The 20,441-nt window shown below is 39.3% G+C and overlaps 1 long non-coding RNA gene across 4 annotated transcripts in view; it reads left to right on the top strand.

Annotated features, from left to right (window-relative positions):
• Positions 1-1,131: 1,131 nt before the first annotated feature.
• Positions 1,132-20,441, top strand: part of LOC131767981 (uncharacterized) — a 392,450-nt gene continuing 373,140 nt past the window's right edge. For all 4 annotated transcript variants that reach the window (XR_010836076.1, XR_010836072.1, XR_010836075.1 and 1 more), the window contains exon 1: positions 1,132-1,187. This is a non-coding gene — a long non-coding RNA (uncharacterized lncRNA). The remainder of the gene's footprint in view (positions 1,188-20,441) is intronic.

The raw sequence follows: 20,441 nt of genomic DNA, 5'->3' as shown, positions 1-20,441 counted from the left end.
GGTACTTCATTGTTAAATGGAGGGTGAGGTGGTGTGTGGAGTCTGTTATTTCTAATGTGTCTTCCCATTTTATGTGAGTCAGTGCTTCTGCACTTCTTCTTTTCTTGGCTCCTGGGTTGGGTTTCACATGAGCATAAGGCCACAGTCTAGCAGTGCTTGATGAGATCAGAGTGGAAGGAGATGTTCTCAACCTTAATAAATTCAACCAGCATTATTTTTGAGAGTTCACCATTCTCTTCTCCTGCCTTGGGAAGAAAGGATTTGGTAGAATGAAAGCACGTGGGCCTGACAATTTAAATTTATTTATAAGAGTACAGGAAATAAAAAACAAAGTTATGGAATCTTTAAAGGGCAGTGTATCTTGAATTTTCATTGGTGGGTAAATATGCTTGTGCCACAGAAAATGAATTTTTTGTCATCATTTACTATTCACAAACATATGATTATTTCAGTAACATAGATAAGATGACATGTGACCTTCTGTTTTCTCTATTTCTAGACATTCAAAAAAATTGGGGGTACTCTTTAAAAAAATTAAAACCTCCAGAATGTGAAAACAATCTTGGATGAAATAGCATGGTAACTTATATCTAGGTCAAGCATCTGTCAATAAGTTTCATGCTTCAATAACCTATAAAAGAGGAAAATAAAGTTCCTTTAATTTTTCTGCCTTTCAACTCTGGAACAGAATATCCCTGACTTTAAAATGGATCATCACCAAAGAAGGGAAAAATGAAAAGATAGCTTAACGTATTATTAACTGCTAGTATTTTTAGGGTTTCGAAAATTTTCTTATATATTCCTCTCATTGAAATATGCAGTTATGACATTTCCAAGAAGTGATGGCGTTTGGTGTTAAAGACAAAATAGTGGGAATTTATACCATAGCAGCCTGATTCTTGCACCTGTTCTGTCTGAGGAAGAAAGTTCTCTGAGGCCACTTGTGGAGTCAGTGGCTGTCTGATGTGACATAAACATGTAAATGTTTGTTACTTTTCAACAGTGCTATGATTTGTGATTAATAAGTAATAGCAAATAATTAGATAGCACTAACTTAGATTTTAAGTATCGTGTGTATATGCGTGTGTATTCATGTAACTGTCATGATAACTGTCATTATCTTCATCTTACAGATGAGAAACTGAGCCAGGAAGAAATTACATCTGTTGCCCAAGGTTACGTGGCTGGTAAGTGAAAGATCCCAGGCAACCTGGCAACAGAGTTTATGTACTTAACTAGCAGACAATACTACCTCTCAACTTCAAATGGGTTGTCCTGCTGAGTAGCCATCCTGGGAGGCTGTACAATTCCATCTATGTTGGCATTACTGAAGACCTTTCTGTACTTTTTTCAATGTGATTGATTGATGATAAATTAAAAGCCAATCTAAACAGAGAGCTAAATACCCCCAGCAGCTCAATCTGGCAGTATAAAAAGGAAGTGACCTGTCCCTCTAACTAGATGCAGCCCATAGACAGGCTTAGTTTGGCCTGGACAGTGTTTTACATTTTAATTAGTTACCAAAATAAACACAGTGAAATTTAAAAGCCTTATACACAAATGTGAATTTCTGCCCTCTCTTAGAAAATTGGATCCTCAACATTGGGCTTTTATCTCCAGTTTCTCGCAGTCCCATCATCTACATCCCCCAGAAACTGGGGCTCAGTGTCACTTACCACTTGTCTCATTACTTCATTTGTGTATTTTACCTGCCTGGCCCCTGTAGACATTTGATTTTGTGACAATTAAAACAAAAACATTGTTTTCAAGAAATAGTGGAAACAAAATAGTTATTGAAGCTTACAAAAGGAAATTTCAGAAAGGCGGCTTTTCGGTTAGAAGGGCATGTATTCCTAGGAATTAAAGGATTAATACAGAGCATTATTCTGAGCAAAAGAATTTAGGGTCAGATTAAATCTTGGGGCACATAATTCTGTCCCGTCCCTAATTTTCTATGTGCCCTCAAGCAAGTTCCTCAACTTTCATGTGGAATAGCATATTTTCCAAATTCTAGGTACTATTCACACAAGATGACAAAAAAATATCTTTATGCCATGATCAATGTGTACTATTCCAGAGAAGATCAAAATGTTACCCAAATGAATAGCAGAAAGATTCCATAGCAATATCACAAATCCCTCTCTCTCCAAGGATGAAATCATTGATTCTTTAATAAACAGGATCTATCAAACAGTAATGACAAGAACAGACACTAATTTGGTAATGTCTGCTGGATAATAAATAAACAAATGTGTTTAATGTGCTGCTGATATTTTTATCACATTTGAAATGTGTTCACCAAGAACTCTCCCACATAGAATTCTATAAGCAAATCTGCTTTGGACCCAGTCTTTAAAATGTTTGTCTTTATCCATGATACATACTCCTTTATGCTTTGTTTTATCTGCACTGGCAGGATTTGTGCAGCCACACACCCAGACCTCCAGTTATTTACCTAGTAGTTCACCCATACATTCATTTGAAAGATATTTAGCAAGCGCCTACTACATTCCATGTTCTCAGCTTCATTATTGCAATATACAGCCTAGACATGGTTCAAACAATGAGGGATATTCAGTTATTATGGAGATGGAGGATGCTCAATGGGTCCATTGTTCTATTTTGTGGTTTGATTGGGATTACTGAGATTACCGAAGAAATATTTCCTCACATTTGAGTTCCAAAATTAGTAGCAAAGTACCAAACATCTTGGATATATGTTGTCCTCTGTGTTTGTGAATCAAGCTGGATGAACTGTCTCCAAAGCAGCCTGGTATCTCTGCATCATCAGCTGGCTGACATTGTGGGGATAGAGATGATGACAGTTTAATTTTTTTTTTTTTTTCTAAATGTATTTATTTATTTATTTTTGGCTGCATTGGGTCTTCATTGCTGCGCGCGGGCTTTCTCTAGTTGCGATGAGCGGGGGCTACTCTTTGCTGCGGTGCGCGGGCTTCTCAATGCAGTGGCTTTTCTTGTTGAGGAGCACAGGCTCTAGAGCACAGGCTCAGTAGTTGTGGCGCACGGGCTTAGTTGCTCCTCAGCATGTGGGATCTTCTCGGACCAGGGCTCAAACACGTGTCCCCTGCATTGGCAGGTGGATTCTTAACCACTGCACCACCAGGGAAGCCCGACAGTTTAATCTTTGTTATTCTTTCTGAAAAATTGCCAGTTTGTTTTTCCCGTCCTATCATTTCTTAAAGTCTGTCTCAGAGCCTTTGGCGTTCCATTGCATTCTGTTTGGCAAATCCTTCAGCCCATGTAGCACACTTTGTTTCCCTTTCTTCCAACTTGACTCTTACTTGGTCACATTAGAGAAATGTATTAGCGTCAAATATATACCAAGGCTTCCTTCATAAAATATGCAGATGATGTCACTGAATAAGGTTTGAGAATGTCTTCAGTGATTTCATCTTAGGCCAGAAAGGTGTGTAATCTGTGATTCTGTTTGGATCTCTTAAGGTTCCAAATTTTCCATTCAGACAGAACCTTTCGGCAATCATTTATAAGCCTGCTTCCTTTCCTTCCTAATGTTAAACCACAGTTAACAGCATCCTGACTACTTGTGTACTGAACCACTGCAACAGGTTCCATTTGAGACTATAGCCAGAAGCCCATTAATGTCCTAATGAAAGCAATTTGTATCAACTAAGTCACAATGAAGACGCAAGAGGGAAAAGGTTAACCCTGCCAAATGGGAGTCTTATTGAATTAAATGAAAACCGCAGTTCACTCTTTCCTCAGAATCCTGGGTGAAATTCAGAGACACAAGCTACATCAGCCTGAAGTATTTTTGGATTTTGTTTTCTTTTCGCTCTACCTCTTAGCACACGCTTATTTCAAAGCTCTTCTTCTTTTATTTCACTGTCAAGAAGTTTTCTCTCTGATTTTGAATACAGCAGGATGGAATGATTGAAGGGTGTGTGTCTGTGGGGGGGCGGGGTGGAGTCCCAAAGAAAGGAAATCAAGAGAGATCTAAAGGTCTCTTTTCATCAACTGTTCAACCAAAGAACACATGTTCTATTGGGTACTTTCCAAACTGCCAGACTGTGCTATTCATCTAAAAGTTTCAGCTCCATCAAAGTCTATCTTGTTGGAATTCTTAGAATTGGAAATATATTTTTTGTAGGATTTATTTTCTTTTCCCTAAGAAAAAAGTGCAAAAAATGCCCAGGAGATTATTATCACCTTCAACATTCATGAGCATCGTGGATAAGCATCTCATTCTAGGTCTTAGAAATATAAGAAAACAAAAGAGGGTAAAGTAGTCTCGCTTCTTTTTTTTTTTTTTTTTTTGCGGTACGCGGGCCTCTCACTGTTGCGGCCTCTCCCGCTGCGGAGCACAGGCTCCGGACACGCAGGCCCAGCGGCCATGGCTCACGGGCCCAGCCGCTCGGCGGCATGTGGGATCCTCCCGGACTGGGGCACGAACCCGTGTCCCCTGCATCGGCAGGCGGGCTCTCAACAACGGTGCCACCAGGGAAGCCCGTCTCCCTTTTTTTAAAAAAAAGAAAAAAACACTAGGAGCTTACAGTTAATTTGAGGAACAGGTCATGTGCATGTAAGTATGCAGATAATTAAAGATATATTGGTAAGTGGTATAGACAATAATGATGTAGGAGAGAGTGAGAGGGGGAAGCTGAAATGGAAAGTTCCATGGAGAAATATTAATGATTTAAATTTGCTCAGGGTTAATGCTCCATGACCTATTATTAACCAGAAGAATGATGACTATTAGAAAGAACTGAAGAAAAAACTTGAGGCAGAAATCTTTCCTCCCAGTTTTTCTACTACTGATCTATTTTCTTTACCCAGACTACCTGCATTTAATCCTCATACCTAATGCTCTTTGCATTGCCACAACTAATTGTTCTAGAACAAGGGTCAGTAAACTTTTCTCTGTAGAGTGTCAGATAGTAAATATTTTAGGCTTTGTAAGCCATACAGTTTTTGTCACAACTACTCAGTTACAGAGTTGCAACATGAAAGCAACCATAGACAATATATAAGAACTGAATACTGTAATATTCCGATAAAACTTTATGAACACTAAAATTAGAAGTTCATATAATTTTTGTGCATCATGAAATAGTATTCATCTTTGGATTTTTTTTTTTACTTTGAAATCTTTATTTTTAAATTTTTTAATTTTTTAAACATCTTTATTGGAGTATAACTGTTCTACAATGGTGTGTTAGTTTCTGCTTTATAACAAAGTGAATCAGCCATACATATACATATATCCCCATATCTCCTCCCTCTTTCATCTCTCTCCCACCCTCCTATACAACCCCTCTAGGTGGTCACAAAGCACCGGGCTGATCTCCCAGTGCTGTGCAGTTGCTTCCCACTAGCTATCGATTTTACATTTGGTAGTGTATATATGTCCATGCCACTCTTGCACTTCGTCCCTGCTTACCCTTCCCCCTCCTTGTGTCCTCAAGTCCATTCTCTACGTCTGTATCTTTATTCCTCTCCTGCCCCTAGGTTCTTCAGAACCATTCTTTTTCTTTTAGATTCCATACATATGTGTTAGCATACGGTATTTTTCTCTTTCTGACTTACTTCACTCTGTATGACAGACTCTAGGTCCATTCACCTCACTCCAAATAACTCAATTTCATTTCTTTTTATGGCTGAGTAATATTCCATAATATATATGTGCCACATCTTCTTTATCCATTCATCTGTTGATGTACACTTAGATTGCTTCCATGTCCTGGCTCTTGTAAATACAGCTGCAGTGAACATTGTAGTACATGACTCTTTTTGAATTATGGTTTTCTCAGGGTGTATGCCCAGTAGTGGGATTGCTGGGTCATATGATAGATCTATTTTTAGTTTTTTAAGGCACCTCCATACTGTTCTCCATAGTGGCTGTATCAATTTACATTCCCACCAACAGGGCAAGAGGGTTTCCTTTTCTCCACACCCTCTCCAGCATTTATTGTTTCTAGATTTTTTGATGATGGCCATTTTGACTGGTATGAGATGATATCTCATTGTAGTTTTGATTTGCATTTCTCTAATGATTAATGATGTTCAATAAATATCCTTTCATGTGTTTGTTGGCAATCTGTATATCTTCTTTGGTGAAATTTCTATTTAGGTCTTCTGTGCATTTTTGTATTGGTTTGTTTGTTGTTTTGATATTGAGCTGCATGAGATGCTTGTAAATTTTGGAGATTAAGCCTTTGTCAGTTGCTTCATTCACAAATATTTTCTCCCATTCTGAGGGTTGTCTTTTGGTCTTGTTTATGGTTTCCTTTGCTGTGAAAAAGCTTTTAAGTTTCATTAGCTCCCATTTGTTTATTTTTGTTTTTATTTCCATTTCTCTAGGAGGTGGGTCAAAAAGGATCTGGGTGTGATTTATGTCATAGAGTGTTCTGCCTATGTTTTCCTCTAAGAGTTTCATAGTGTCTGGCCTTACGTTGAGGTCTTTAATGCATTTTGAGTTTACTTTTGTATATAGTGTTAGGGAGTGTTCTAATTTCATTCTTTTACATGTACCTGACCAGTTTTCCCAGCACCACTTATTGAAGAGGCTGTCTTTTCTCCATTGTATATTCTTGCCTCCTTTATCAAAGATAAGGGGACCATATGTGCGTGGGTTTATCTCTGGGCTTTCTATCCTGTTCCATTGATCTATATTTCTGTTTTTGTGCCAGTACTAGACTGTCTTGATTACTGTAGCTTTGTAGTATAGTCTGAAGTCTGGGAGCCTGATTCCTCCAGCTCCGTTTTTCTTTCTCAAGGTTGTTTTGGCTATTTGGGGTCTTTTGTGTTTCCATACAAATTGTGAAATTTTTTGTTCTAGTTCTGTGACAAATGCCATTGGTAGTTTGATAGGGATTGCATTGAATCTGTAGATTGCTTTGGGTAGTAGAGTCATTTTCACAATGTTGATTCTTCCAATCCAAGAACATGGTGTATCTCTCCATCTGTTTATATCATCTTTAATTTTTTTTATCAGTGTCTTATAGTTTTCTGCATACAGGTTGTTTGTCTCTTTAGGTAGTTTATTCCTAGGTATTTTATTCTTTTTGTTGCAGTGGTAAATGGGAGTGTATCCTTAATTTCTCTTTCAGATTTTTCATCATTAGTGTATAGGAATGCCAGAGATTTCTGTGCATTAATTTTGTATCCTGCTACTTTACCAAATTCATTGATTAGCTCTAGTAGTTTTCTGGTAGCATCTTTAGGATTCTCTATGTATAGTATCAAATCATCTGCAAACAGTGACAGCTTTACTTCTTTTCTGATTTGGATTCCTTTTATTTATTTTTCTTCTCTGACTGCTGTGGCTAAAACTTCCAAAACTATGTTGAATAATAGTGGTGAGAGTGGGCAACCTTGTCTTTTTCCTGATCTTAGAGGAAATGGTCTCAGTTTTTTACCATTGAGAATGATGTTGGTTGTGGGTTTGTCATATATGGCCTTTATTAGGTGGAGCAAAGTTCCCTCTATGCCTACTTTCTGGAGGGTTCTTATCATAAATGGGTGTTGAATTCTGTCGAAAGCTTTTTCTGCATCTATTGAGATGATCATATTGTTTTTATCCTTCAATTTGTTAATATGGTGTATCACATTGATTTATTTGCACATGTTGAAGAATCCTTGCATTCTTGGGATAAACCCCAGTTGATCATGGTGTATGATTCTTTTAATGTGCTGTTGGATTCTGTTTGCTAGTATTTTGTTGAGGATTTTTGCTTCTATGTTCATCAGTGATATTGGCCTATAGTTTTATTTTTTTTGCAACATCTTTGTCTGGTTTTGGTATCAGTGTGATGGTGGCCTTGTAGAATGAGTTTGGGAGTGTTCATCACTCTGCCATATTTTGGAAGAGTTGGAGAAGGATAAGTGTTAGCTATTCTGTAAATGTTTGATAGAATTTGCATGTGAAGCCATCTGGTCCTGGCCTTTTGTTTGTTGGAAGATTTTTAATCACAGACTCAATTTCAGTGCTTGTGATTGGTCTGTTTATATTTTCTATTTCTTCCTGTTTCAGCCTCGGAAGATTGTGCTTTTCTAAGAATTTGCCCATTTCTTCCAGGGTGTCCATTTTATTGGCATAGAGTTGCTTGTAGTAATCTCTCATAATCCTTTGTATTTCTGCAGTGTCAGTAGTTACTACCCCCTTTTCATTTCTAATTCTATTGATATGCATCTTTTCCTTTTTTTTCTTGATGAGTCTGGCTAATGATTTATCAATTTTGTTTATTTTCTCAAAGAACCAGCTTTTAGTTTTATTGATCTTTGCTATTGTTTCCTTCATTTCTTTTTCATTATTTCTGATCTGATCTTTATGATTTCTTTCTTTCTGCTAACTTTGGGGGTTTTTGTTCTTCTTTCTCTAATTGCTTTAGGTGTAAGGTTAGGTTGTTTGTTTGAGATGCTTTTTGTTTCTTGAGGTAGGATTGTATTGCTATAAACTTCCCTCTTAGAACTGCTTTTCCTGCATCCCATAGGTTTTAGATCATTGTGTTTTTATTGTCACTTGTTTCTAGGTATTTTTTGATTTCCTTTTTGGTTTCTTCAGTGATCTCTTGGTTATATAGTAGTGTATTGTTTAGCCTCCATGTGTTTGGATTTTTTACAAATTTTTTACCTGTAATTGATATCTAGTCTCATAGCTTTGTGGTCAGAAAAGATACTTGATACAATTTCAGTTTTCTTAAATTTACCAAGGCTTCATCTGTGACCCAAGATATGATCTATCCTGGAGAATGTTCCATGAGCATTTGAGAAGAAAGTGTATTCTGTTGTTTGGGGATGGAATGTCCTATAAATATCAATTAAGTCCATCTTGTTTAATGTATCATTTAAAGCTTGTGTTTCCTTATTTATTTTCATTATGGATGATCTGCCATTGGTGAAAGTGGGGTGTTAAAGTCCCCTACTATGATTGTGTTACTCTCGATTTCCCCTTTTATGGCTGTTAGCTTTTGCCCTATGTATTGAGGTGCTCCTATGTTGGGTGCATAAATATTTACAATTGTTATATCTTCTTCTTGGATCGACTGCTTGATCATTATGCAGTGTCCTTCTTTGTCTCTTGTAATAGCGTTTATTTTAAAGTCTATTTTTTCTGATATGAGTATTGCTACTCCAGCTTTCTTTTGATTTCCATTTGCATGGAATATCTTTTTCCATCCCCTCACTTTCAGTCTGTATGTGTCCCTAGGTCTGAAGTGGGTCTCTTGTAGACAGCATATATACAGGTCTTGTGTTTGTATCCATTCAACCAGTGTATGTCTTCTGGTTGGATCATTTAATCCATTTACATTTAAGGTAATTATCGATATGTATGTTCCTATTACCATTTTTTTAATTGTTTGGGGTTTGTTATTGTAGGTCTTCTCCTTCTCTTGTATTTCCTGCCTAGAGAAGTTCCTCTAGCATTTGTTTTAAAGCTGGTTTGAAGGTGCTGAATTCTCTTAACTTTTACTTGTCTGTAAAGCTTTTTATTTCTTTGTCAACTATGAATGAGATCCTTGCTTGGTAGAGTAATCTTAGTTGTAGGTTTTTCTCTTTCATCACTTTAAGTATGTCCTGCCACTCCCTTCTGGCTTGCAGAGTTTCTACTGAAAGATCTGCTGTTAACCTTATGGGGATTCCCTTGTATGTTATTTATTGTTTTACCCTGCTGCTTTTAATATTTTTTCTTTGTATTTAATTTTTGATAGTTTGATTTATATTTCTTGCCATGTTTCTCCTTTGATTTATCCTGTATGGGACTCTCTGTGCTTCCTGTAGTTAATTTACTATTTCCTTTTCCCATATTAGGGAAGTTTTAAAGTATAATCTCTTCAAATATTTTGTCAGTCCATTTCTTTTTCTCTTCTTCTTCTGGGACCCCTATAATTAGAATGATGCTGCATTTAATGTTGTCCCAGTGCTGAGACTGTCCTCAGTTCTTTTCATTCTTTTTTCTTTATCCTGCTCTGTGGTAGTTGTTTCCACTATTTTATCTTCCAGGTCACTTATGTGTTCTTCTGCCTCATTTATTCTGCTATTGATTCCTTCTAGAGAATCATCAATTTAATTTATTGTGTTGTTCATCATTGTTTGTTTGTTCTTTTGTTCTTCTAGGTCCTTGTTAAAAGTTTCTTGTATTTCTCCATTCTATTGCCATGATTTTGGATAGTCTTTACTATCATTATTCTGAATTCTTTTTCAGGTAGACTGCGTATTTCCTCTTCATTTGTTTGGTCTGGTGTGTTTTTACCTTGCTCCTTCATCTGCTGTGTGTTTCTCTGTCTTCTCATTTTGCTTCACTTACTGTGTTTGGGGTCTCCTGGTTGCAGGCTGCAGGTTCATAGTTCCTGTTGTTTTTGGAGCCTGCACCTAGTGGCTAGAGTTGGTTCAGTGGGTTGTGTAGGCTTCCTTGTAGAGGGGAATGGTGCTTGTGTTCTGGTGGTTGAGGCTGGATCTTTTCTTTCTGGTGGGCAGGACCACGTCTGGTGGTGTGTTTTGGGATCTGTGACATTATTATGATATTAGGCAGCCTCTCTGCTAATGGGTGGGGTTGTGTTTCTGTCTTTCTACTTGTTTAGCATAGGATGTCCAGCACTGTAGCTTGCTGGTTGTTGAGTGGAGCTGGGTCTTAGTGTTGAGATGGAGATCTCTGGGAGAGCTTTCGCCGTTTTAAATTACATGGAGCCAGGAGGTCTCTGCTGGATCAATGTCCTTAACTAGGCTCTTGTACCTCAGAGGCACAGACCTGACACATGGCTGGAGCATGAAAAACCTGTCGGCCACACGGCTCAGAAGAAAAGGGAGGAAAAAGAAAGAAAAAATAGATAAATAAAGTTATTAAATTTTAAAAAAGTATTAAAATTTAAAAAAAAGAAAGAAAGAAGAGAGCAACCAAACCAAAAAACAAATCCACCAATGATATCAAGCGCTAAAAACTATGCTAAAACAACGACAACAACAACAACAAAATGGACACAGAGAATCCTAGGACAAATGGTAAAAGCAAAGCTATACAGACAGACACACAGAGAAGCATACACATACACAATCACAGAAAGCAAAAAAGGAAAAAAAAATACATTTCTATATATAAAAAGAAAAAATATATATATATCTATATATAAAGAGAAAAAAAAAAGAAAGAGAGCAACCAAATCAATAGACAAATCTACCAATGATAATAGACTCTAAATACTAAACTAAGATAAACATAAAACCAGAAACAAGTTACGTGCAGAAAGCAAACTACAAGCCTACCGTTGCTCTGAAAGTCCACCGCCTCCACTTTGGGATGATTTGTTGTCTATTCAGGTATTCCACAGGTGCAGGGTACATCAAGATGATTGTGGAGATTTAATCCGCTGCTCCTGAGGCTTCTGGGAGAGATTTCCCTTTCTCTTCTTTGTTCGCACAGCTTCTGGGGTTCAGCTGTGGATTTGGACCCGCCTCTGCATGTAGGTCGCCTGAGGGCGTCTGTTCTTCACCTAGACAGGATGGGGTTAAAGGAGCAGCTGATTCGGGCCCTCTGTCTCACTCAGGCGGGGGGAGGGAGGGGTACAGATGCGGGGTGAACCTGTGGCGGCAGAGGCCAGCGTGACGTTGCACCAGCCTGAGGCATGCCATACGTTCTCCTGGGGAAGTTGTCCCTGGATCACGGGACCCTGGCAGTGGCTGGCTGCACAGTCTCCCAGGAGGAGAGGTGTGGAGAGTGACCTGTGCTCGCACACAGCCTTTTTGGTGGCTGCAGCAGCAGCCTTAGCATCTCATGCCTGTCTCTGGGGTCCACGCTGATAGCCACGGCTCACGCCCATCTCTGGAGGTCGTTTAGGCAGTGCTCTGAATCCCCTCTTCTTGCGCACCCCAAAACAATTGTCTCTTGCCTCTTCAGCAGGTCCAGACTTTTTTTGGACTCCCTCCAGGCCAGCTGTGGTGCATTAGCCCCCTTCAGGCTGTGCTCATGCAGCCAACCCCAGTCCTGTCCCTGGGATCTGACCTCCGAAGCCCGAGCCTCAGCTCCCAGCCCCCACCCACCCTGGCGGGGAGCCAGACAGTCCTCTCGGGCTGGTGAATGCTGGTCAGCACCGATCCTCTGTGCGGGAATCTCTCCGCCTTGCCCTCCACACCCCTGTTGCTGTGCTCTCCTCCATGGCTCTGAAGTTACCCCCCCACTCCCATCCCCCATCCCCACCAGAGAAGGGGCTTCCGAGTGTATGGAAACCTTTCCTCCTTCCCAGCTCCCTCCCAGAGGTGCAGGTCCTGTCCCTATTCTTTTGTCTCTATTTTTTCTTTTTTCTTTTGCCCTACCCAGGTACATTAAGAGTTTCTTGCCTTTTGGGAAGTCTGAGGTCTTCTGCCAGCATTCAGTAGGTGTCCTGTAGGAGGTGTTCCACATGTAGATGTATTTCTGATATATTTGTGGGGAGGAAGGTGATCTCCACGTCTTACTCCTTTGCTATCTTGAAGGTCTCCCCCATCTCTGGAGCTTTTTAAACTACTTACAAAATATAAACCATTCTTAGCTCGTGGGCTGTAGAGAAATGGGTGGTGAAGCAGATTTGGCCCATGCACCATAGATTACTGACTTCTACCTTAGAAGACTTCCAGCATTTCCCAGCCTTTACCCTTACTAGAGCTGTATTCACTTTCCTCATCTGTGTCACAGAAACTAGGTTCAGTTGCTGTATACAATTTAGGTGACATAATCTTCAAAGTATAAAGCTAAAATTAAGGTAATAATTTCTTTGATAGTAAATAATTGACATAACTTCAGATCAAAGGAAGTCTCCTGGACATGTTAAGCATCAGAAACTGCTGTCTAGGGAAAAGTCAAGCAAGTAGAACATATGATGGATGAGTCAGATTCTGTGTAACTAATAGTGAAGCCTGATTCCACTGCCTCTCCTGGGCAGGAGACCAGGGAATCCCTCTTTGCAGAAGAGATCAGCCAAAAGAGAAGACTCAGTGATACTGATATTTGTTGGTTTCACAATGAAATTTCTTCAATGCTCCATATTATTTTGAAATATGGAGGCAAATACTAGGAGTAACTCTAAGTAAGGAAAGTGGCTGCCTGAGGAGAGCAGGACTTGGGGGTGGAAAGGGATGAAATAGAAAACATTCTGATTTTATTTTAAGCCTTGTAATAAAATTTTACTTTTTAAAAAATAACATCTTTATTGGAGTATAATTGCTTTACAATGTTGGGTTAATTTCTGCTGTATAACAAAGTGAATCACCTCTATGTATACATATATCCCCATATCCCGTCCCTCTTTGGTCTCCCTCCCTCCCACCCTGTCCCACCCCTCTAGGTGGTCACAAAGCACCGAGCTGATCTCCGTGTGCTATGCAACTGCTTCCCACTAGCTCTCTATTCTACGTTTGGTAGTGTATATATGTCCCTGCCACGCTCTCACTTTGTCCCAGCTTACCCTTCCCTCTCCATTCTCTACATCTGCATCTTTATTCCTGTCCTGCCCCTAGGTTCATCAGAACCATTAAAATGTGACTTATAAATTCCTACATCTATATTTTTCTTAAATATAATAATTTAATTTAAAAGAAAACAGAGCCCTTTGGTGACTCTCAATGCCTATAGAATGAACCCAAACTATTGGGCATGTCACACAAGATACTCTATAACTTGGGCATAGCCCACCTTTATAGCTATACCACGGTCACTCCATAGCATGTACCAGGAAAAGAACTATTCTTTCCAACCTGCTTTTATATCCGCATGTTCCTGGTCCTGTTTTTTTTCTTTTGAATGTCCTTTCCTTGCTCTCTGCCTGGTGAGCTACTTAGCTTTCAGAAAACGCCAGCTTAAATGTTGCCTCCTCTTTGTACCTTTCACAGTCCCCATAGGAATCATTAACTGGTTCACTATCTATGTATTCTTAGCACTTTTGTCATGTTTACACCATAGCACTTAGCACAGAGGATTATTTATTTATTGGACTGTCATGCTACTTAGACTGTAAGTATCTCAAGGCAAGGATCAGGTCTGATTCATCTTTATATCACCACTTCCTAGCACATAGTAGGTGCTCAGGTAATAGTAATTGACTTAAAGATCAAATTTGCCTATAGTCAGACACTTAATGAAAGAAGAAGCTACATGATTAGTGACTCTTGTTTTAAAATGTTTAAATAGTTGGTAACTAAGAGACTGATAGAAGGAAGGGCAGGAGATTCTTTTGCAGGAAATATGACAAATTTGGTTTTATTTTTCCTGAGTTGTGGATTGACAGTAAGTTATCTAGTAAATATATTGTATCAGAAGTTAGAGAAACCAGTTCAATTTCAAAAAAGAAACTAAGGTTAAAAATGTATATTATGCTGTCATTATCATATTAAACCATCTGTGAATCCAAGAGATTTGACGAGCTTTCTGAGGTAGACAATTGTTTTAAACAGTAATTCTCAACTCCAGATGTGCAATAGAATCATCTGGAGAGCTTGTGAAAATGCACATTCCTCTGGCCCCATTCCCTGAGATTCTGACTCAGAAGGTCTGGGGCGGGGCCCAGGAATCTGCATTTTTACAGGTGCCTTCTGATGATTCTGAGGGAGAACCTCACATCTACAGCTTGAGAAATTCCTGAGAAAATGGAAGAAGAAAAAGTTGAAGAAATGACTTTGGGAGTGATTTGGAAGACTGGAGGAATATTTGTACCCAATGAAGGGGAGAGGAAGAGATGGCTGCAATTTGGAAATGGCTTTGCTACTATCTGCGGAAAACAGAAAATACTGGAATTAGAATTTACCAGTTACTTTATCTGTCTTCAAAATTATTTCTTCTGATTCATGGTTTGAATTTTAAAATAACTTCATGTCACAGACCTTGTAAATAGCTTACTATAGGGACTAAGAAGATATCTGGGAACTCATGTCAATTTTCAACCTATGATGAGTTAGAATTCTACTGCTCTAAGTGTCATGCTGTTTTCTTCCACTTACCAAATACTTTTGCAATAATAAAATTAATTATATATTCAGATTTAACATCTTTTTGTTAAGCGAATTATGTAAAAAGTCTTTATAAATATGAGCATTGTTTTTCACTATATAAAACATCGTGGTGATGACTCATCCTTATGTGCAGAACTCAAAGAATCTATCATTCACTGCATAAATTACTGTTGAAAAGTTTGCTTTTATTGCTAACTGTGGAAATGAATAAAGCCTTGTGAATATATTTTTGTTGTTTTTTTTTTTTTTTTTTTTTGCGGTACGCGGGCCTCTCACTGTTGTGGTCTCTCCCGTTGCGGAGCACAGGCTCCGGACGCGCAGGCCCAGCGGCCATGGCTCACGGGCTTAGTTGCTCCGCGGCATGTGGGATCTTCCCGGACCGGGGCACGAACCCGTGTCTCCTGCATCGGCAGGCGGATTCTCAACCACTGCGCCACCAGGGAAGCCCTTGTGAATATATTTTTTAAGCAGTCTAAATTCCATTTTTTACTAGAGCCACAGCTAGTTCTATAAAGGTAACAAGTCCAACTGAAATTTTAATGATAAAATAGTAAATAATTATTTGTTAAATTATTTACTTGATTCAGTAAATTAAAAATAAATAAATATTAACCAAACATATGTTAGAGTTAAATTTGCCAACTGCTTCATTACACTAAATGATATTAAGCATGAAATCTGTCACTGCCTGCTACATGTGGAAATAAACAAAGACTAACCAAATGAGAACAAGCAAAGGTTATTTATTCTGAGCTTGTTATAGGAAAAGAGTCAGCCACTCTTACTTGTGTTTGGCAGGGACGCAAAGACAGGCAGAGGAGCCAGAAAGCCTTATACAAAATAAAAGGAAAGGCTTCAGGTGTGCTCTGATTGAAGGCTGTTGGTATAGGAAAGCTGTAGGTGGGCTAAGTAGAAGTAGGAAATCCTATGTGATTGGTTAGGGGTACGTATATGCCCCCTAATTGGCCCTACGTTGGAAGCCAGGACAAAAGTTAGGGAAGCTGTCAGTTATTAATCAAGTCCTGGCCATTTGGGGCTAACTGTTTTAGGGATTATTGTTTAACTTCCTGGGTCAGTTGCTAGTTTCTACAAGTCTGACTTACAGTTAGCAGGCTGGCTTTCTGGGCTGGTTACTCTAGCTAATAGTTTGGTTTCTGAGCTGGTTGCTATAGATTGTGTGTCAGAGTTCCATTTACATGGTCTGGCCATTGTACATTCAATCTGATGTACACAATGATGTCTATGATTTTTTAGGGCAAAATCAGAGGTAAAGTTGGATAGATCTCCAAGACTTATTCTAGAGCAACAAAACATGCTGAAGAGCTATACAAGTTATTATTTATATTACATGAAAAGAAGAAGAACCTATGTAAACAAAACTATAGATATTTAGTAAACATATAATGTTTAGCTAATATTAGACGTGAATGTTTATATTTATCAAAAGTCCTGGAATGTTATTAAAAAAATCATGTAATGGAAATCCCAAGAGAATCACTGAGATACTGGAGGAAATCCTAGTTTATCCCTAGACCCAAGAGGTGGTGGTGGAGGGAGCAGCTGTCTGTGGAGATGTCCACATACGTGTGAGGAACAGCCTTTGCATGTGGGTGGGACCCTGATGTGGGAAGAGAATGGGTATGGGTCATTCTTCCTTGAACTATGTATTCTAGGGAGGAATTCTAAGATGGAATTTGAATTTTTATTTATAAATTCTAAATGCACCTTCTAGATGTCTATGAAGGTATACTGTCAATAAAGATAAAATATATTTTATTTGAAAGTTTATTAGCTTGGTTTATAATTTTAAAATATTCCAACCTCTGGTATGTAGGCCTCCATTCGTGCCTCAAATGTTCGGAGCAGGCCTGATAGTGTCTTTGCTGTCCTAGAGCCTGGGGGAAGACTGAACTTTGAAGGGTCAAAGAAAGGTGCTCTACAGATAGATCACCCAGGTGGAACCTGTTTTTCCCTCTCTCTGTTCCAAACCACCTGTCTACACAGAGTAGTATATCTGTCTATAGAAAGCCCAGTTAGAGTGCTAGATTAAAAATAACTGCTTCCCAGCCACATAGCACAGGGGGATCAGCTCGGTGCTTTGTGACCACCTAGAGGGGTGGGATAGGAAGGGTGGGAGGGAGATGCAAGAGGGAGGAGATATGGGGATATATGTATATGTATAGCTGATTCAATTTGTTATAAAGCAGAAACTAACACACCATTGTAAAGCAATTATACTCCAGTAAAGATGTTAAAAAAAAAAAAACTGCTTCCTAGTATCTCATTTCTGAATATACAGGAAACATATTACATGAATCTGTATCTAATAAGGAAGACAAATTGCCCCACACGTTATATTTCCTTGAATACAGTAAAATTATTCCATTCACATTTTTGTTGTTAAAAAAAACAAACCACAAAAATGGAATGGAAATCTCTTAAACAGTAGGAGAAAGGAAATTTCACTCTCCAATTTTGTTTCTTTTTTCGTCATTAGTAACAGTTTCAAGCTTACTAAAAAGTTGCAAGTACAACACAAAGAACTTTTTTCTTCCCTGAAATATTTGAGCATGAATTGCCCAAATGATGCTTTATTAATCCTGAGTACTTTAGTGTATATTTCCTACAAATAGGGCATTGTGTTATGTAAACAAAATGTAACCATCAAAACCAGGAATTTCACCTCACTACCCTCTTATGTTCAAGCCCCATTCAGGCTGTGCCAATTATCTCAATAAAGAACATATGAGGTGAGCTCTGACCACTGCCAATCTTGCTGGCCTCAATCTCCCATCATCCCCACAGGCTGCTGCTACCCAGCCATTTTCAGTACCTCAGATGCATGGAGCTCTTTTGTATTGGAAGCCTTCTGCATACACTCCTTTCTCTGCCTAGAACATTCCTCCTCCAGTGCTTCACCTGCTAAATCCTTCTCTTCTTCCAGGCAGAACGAGTTACTCCCTTAGATTTTCCTTAACTTCCCTAACCTGTTAACCCTTTCCCTCAACCTCTTAAGCTTTTTTGTAAAACCTGTGCTTCTCTTTCATTGGACTCCTCAGGTGTGTAGCTGTGTTTTTGTTTGTGAGATTATTTATGAAATGTCTAATTTTCCTTCAATTTCTAAGTTCCGTGAAGGCAAGGATCATAATAATTTTGTTCATCAGCATATCTGGAGGGCCTAACATAGTGTCTGGAACATAGTAGACGCTCAGTAAAAATTTATTCAATGAAAAAAAATTATTCTGTTCAAAGTTTATACAAATCAATGTAAAATTTTAATCAAATTTTCAACAAACAAATCACAGAAATGAGAATTTTAGAAGTTTTGGAAGATGAGTGGATGTGTTGGAAAAACAAAGACCATTTTATTTATTGTGATCTATATTAAAGGCAATGATTCCATTAGACAAAAAGTGTGCATATATTTTTCCTTTTAAATGTATCTTTTATATATTAGAGGTGTGGCTATGTATCATGTAGCATGCTATTACTCTTTAAACGTAATTTAAGGTGAGACATAGAAAGTGGATTCTGGTAAGATATGCTTAGCATAGTTTTGCTCAAATGTTTTATTATAGTCAAAATTATTTGAAAAGCACATTTAATATATTACAGACATTTTACTGTAAAAATGATCCTTATAAAAGTTATATGGAATATTTTATAATGTGATATATATTATAAAAAACACTATAAGCTGTATTATTGAGAAAAATACAAATAAGCCCTATAGCATTATTTTTAAAAACCAAACTTGAGTTTAAAATTTTGACTTTTCTTATTATAAAAATTGAAGAATACATTTAATAAAAAGATACAGTATTATTCTAATATTAGTCTTGCTAAAGATGTCTTTTTTATGTATTATGAGTCTTAAAATTTCTAGTGGCATTTCACTGACTCCATACATCTAACCCAGAAACTACAAATACTAACTCTGAATCACAGCAAATGGGAAGAAAATTTGATTTATTCAACTCTTAAGGAGAAAACAGAAGTGCTGTTTCATTCTTATAATTTTCATGGTCATTGGGTTTACAATTAGAGGCTCTTCTCTGGTGTAAAGATATATCTAGATGTATGTAGAATTTGTACTTAAAATATCTAATAATCCTATGAAGACGTGTAAAGTATTAAACCCGTGAGAGGCTTCAAGATGGCGGAAGAGTTAAGACGCGGAGATAACCTTCCTCTCCACAAATACATCAGAAATACATCTACATGTGGAACAGCTCGTACAGAACACCCACTGAACGCTGGCAGAAGACTTCAGGCTTCCCAAAAGGCAAGAAACTCCCCACGTACCCAGGTAGGGCAAAAGAAAAAAGTAAAAACAGAAACAAAAGAATATGGACGGGACCTGCACCAGTGGGAGGGAGCTGTGAAGGAGGAAAGGTTTCCACACACTAGGAGCCCCTTCACTGGTGGGGATGGGGCATGGGCGGTGGGGGGGTAGCTGCAGAGCTACGGAGGAGAGTGCAGCAACAGGGGTGCGGAGGGCAAAGCGGAGAGATTCCTGAACAGGGGAGCCGTGCCGACCAGCACTCACCAGCCCGAGAGGCTCGTCTGCTCACCCGCCGGGGAGGGCGGGGGCTGGGAGCTGAGGCTCGGGCTTCGGTCGGATCCCAGGGAGAAGACTGCGGTTGGCGGCGGGGGGAACGCAGCCTGAAGGGGGCTAGTGCGTCACGGCTGGCCAGGAGGGAGTCCGGGAGAAGTCTGGAGCTGCCGAAGAGGCAAGAGACTTTTTCTTGCCTCTGTTTACTGGTGTGCGAGGAGAGGGGATTAAGCGCGCCGCTTAAAGGAGCTCCAGAGACAGGCGCGAGCCGCGGCTATCAGCGCGGACCCCAGAGACGGGCATGAGACGCTAAGGCCGCTGCTACAGCCACCAAGAAGCCTGTGTGCAGGCACAGGTCACTATCCACACCGCCCCTCCCGGGAGACTGTGCAGCCCTCCACTGCCAGGGTCCCCTGATCCAGGGACGACCCGGGAGAACACACGGTGCAACTCAGGCTGGTGCAACGTCACGCCGGCCTCTGCCGCCGCAGTGTCGCCCCGCATCCGTACCCCCCGCCCCAGCCTGAGTGAGCCAGAGCCCCCAAATCAGCTGCTCCTTTAACCCCATCCTGTCTGAGAGAAGAACAGACGCCTTCAGGTGACCTACAGACAGAGGGGGGTCCAAATCCAAAACTAAACCCCAGGAGCTGTGCAAACAAAGAAGAGAAAGGGAAATCTCTCCCAGAAGCCTCAGGAGCAGCAGATTAAATCTCCACAATCAACTTGATGTACACTGCATCTGTGGAATACCTGAATAGACAACGAGTCATCCCAAATTGAGGAGGTGGACTTTGGAAGCAAAGATATATATATTTTTCCCTTTTTCTCTTTGTGTGAGTGTGTATGTATATGCTGCTGTGTGTGATTTTGTCTGTATAGCTTTGCTTTTACCATTTGTCCTAGGGTTCTGTCTGTACTTTTTTTTTTTCTACTT

This window comes from Kogia breviceps, chromosome 13 (assembly GCF_026419965.1).
Source record: "Kogia breviceps isolate mKogBre1 chromosome 13, mKogBre1 haplotype 1, whole genome shotgun sequence".
Classification (NCBI taxonomy): Eukaryota; Metazoa; Chordata; class Mammalia; order Artiodactyla; family Physeteridae; genus Kogia; species Kogia breviceps.
This window is presented reverse-complemented; position numbering and strand designations above follow the sequence as displayed.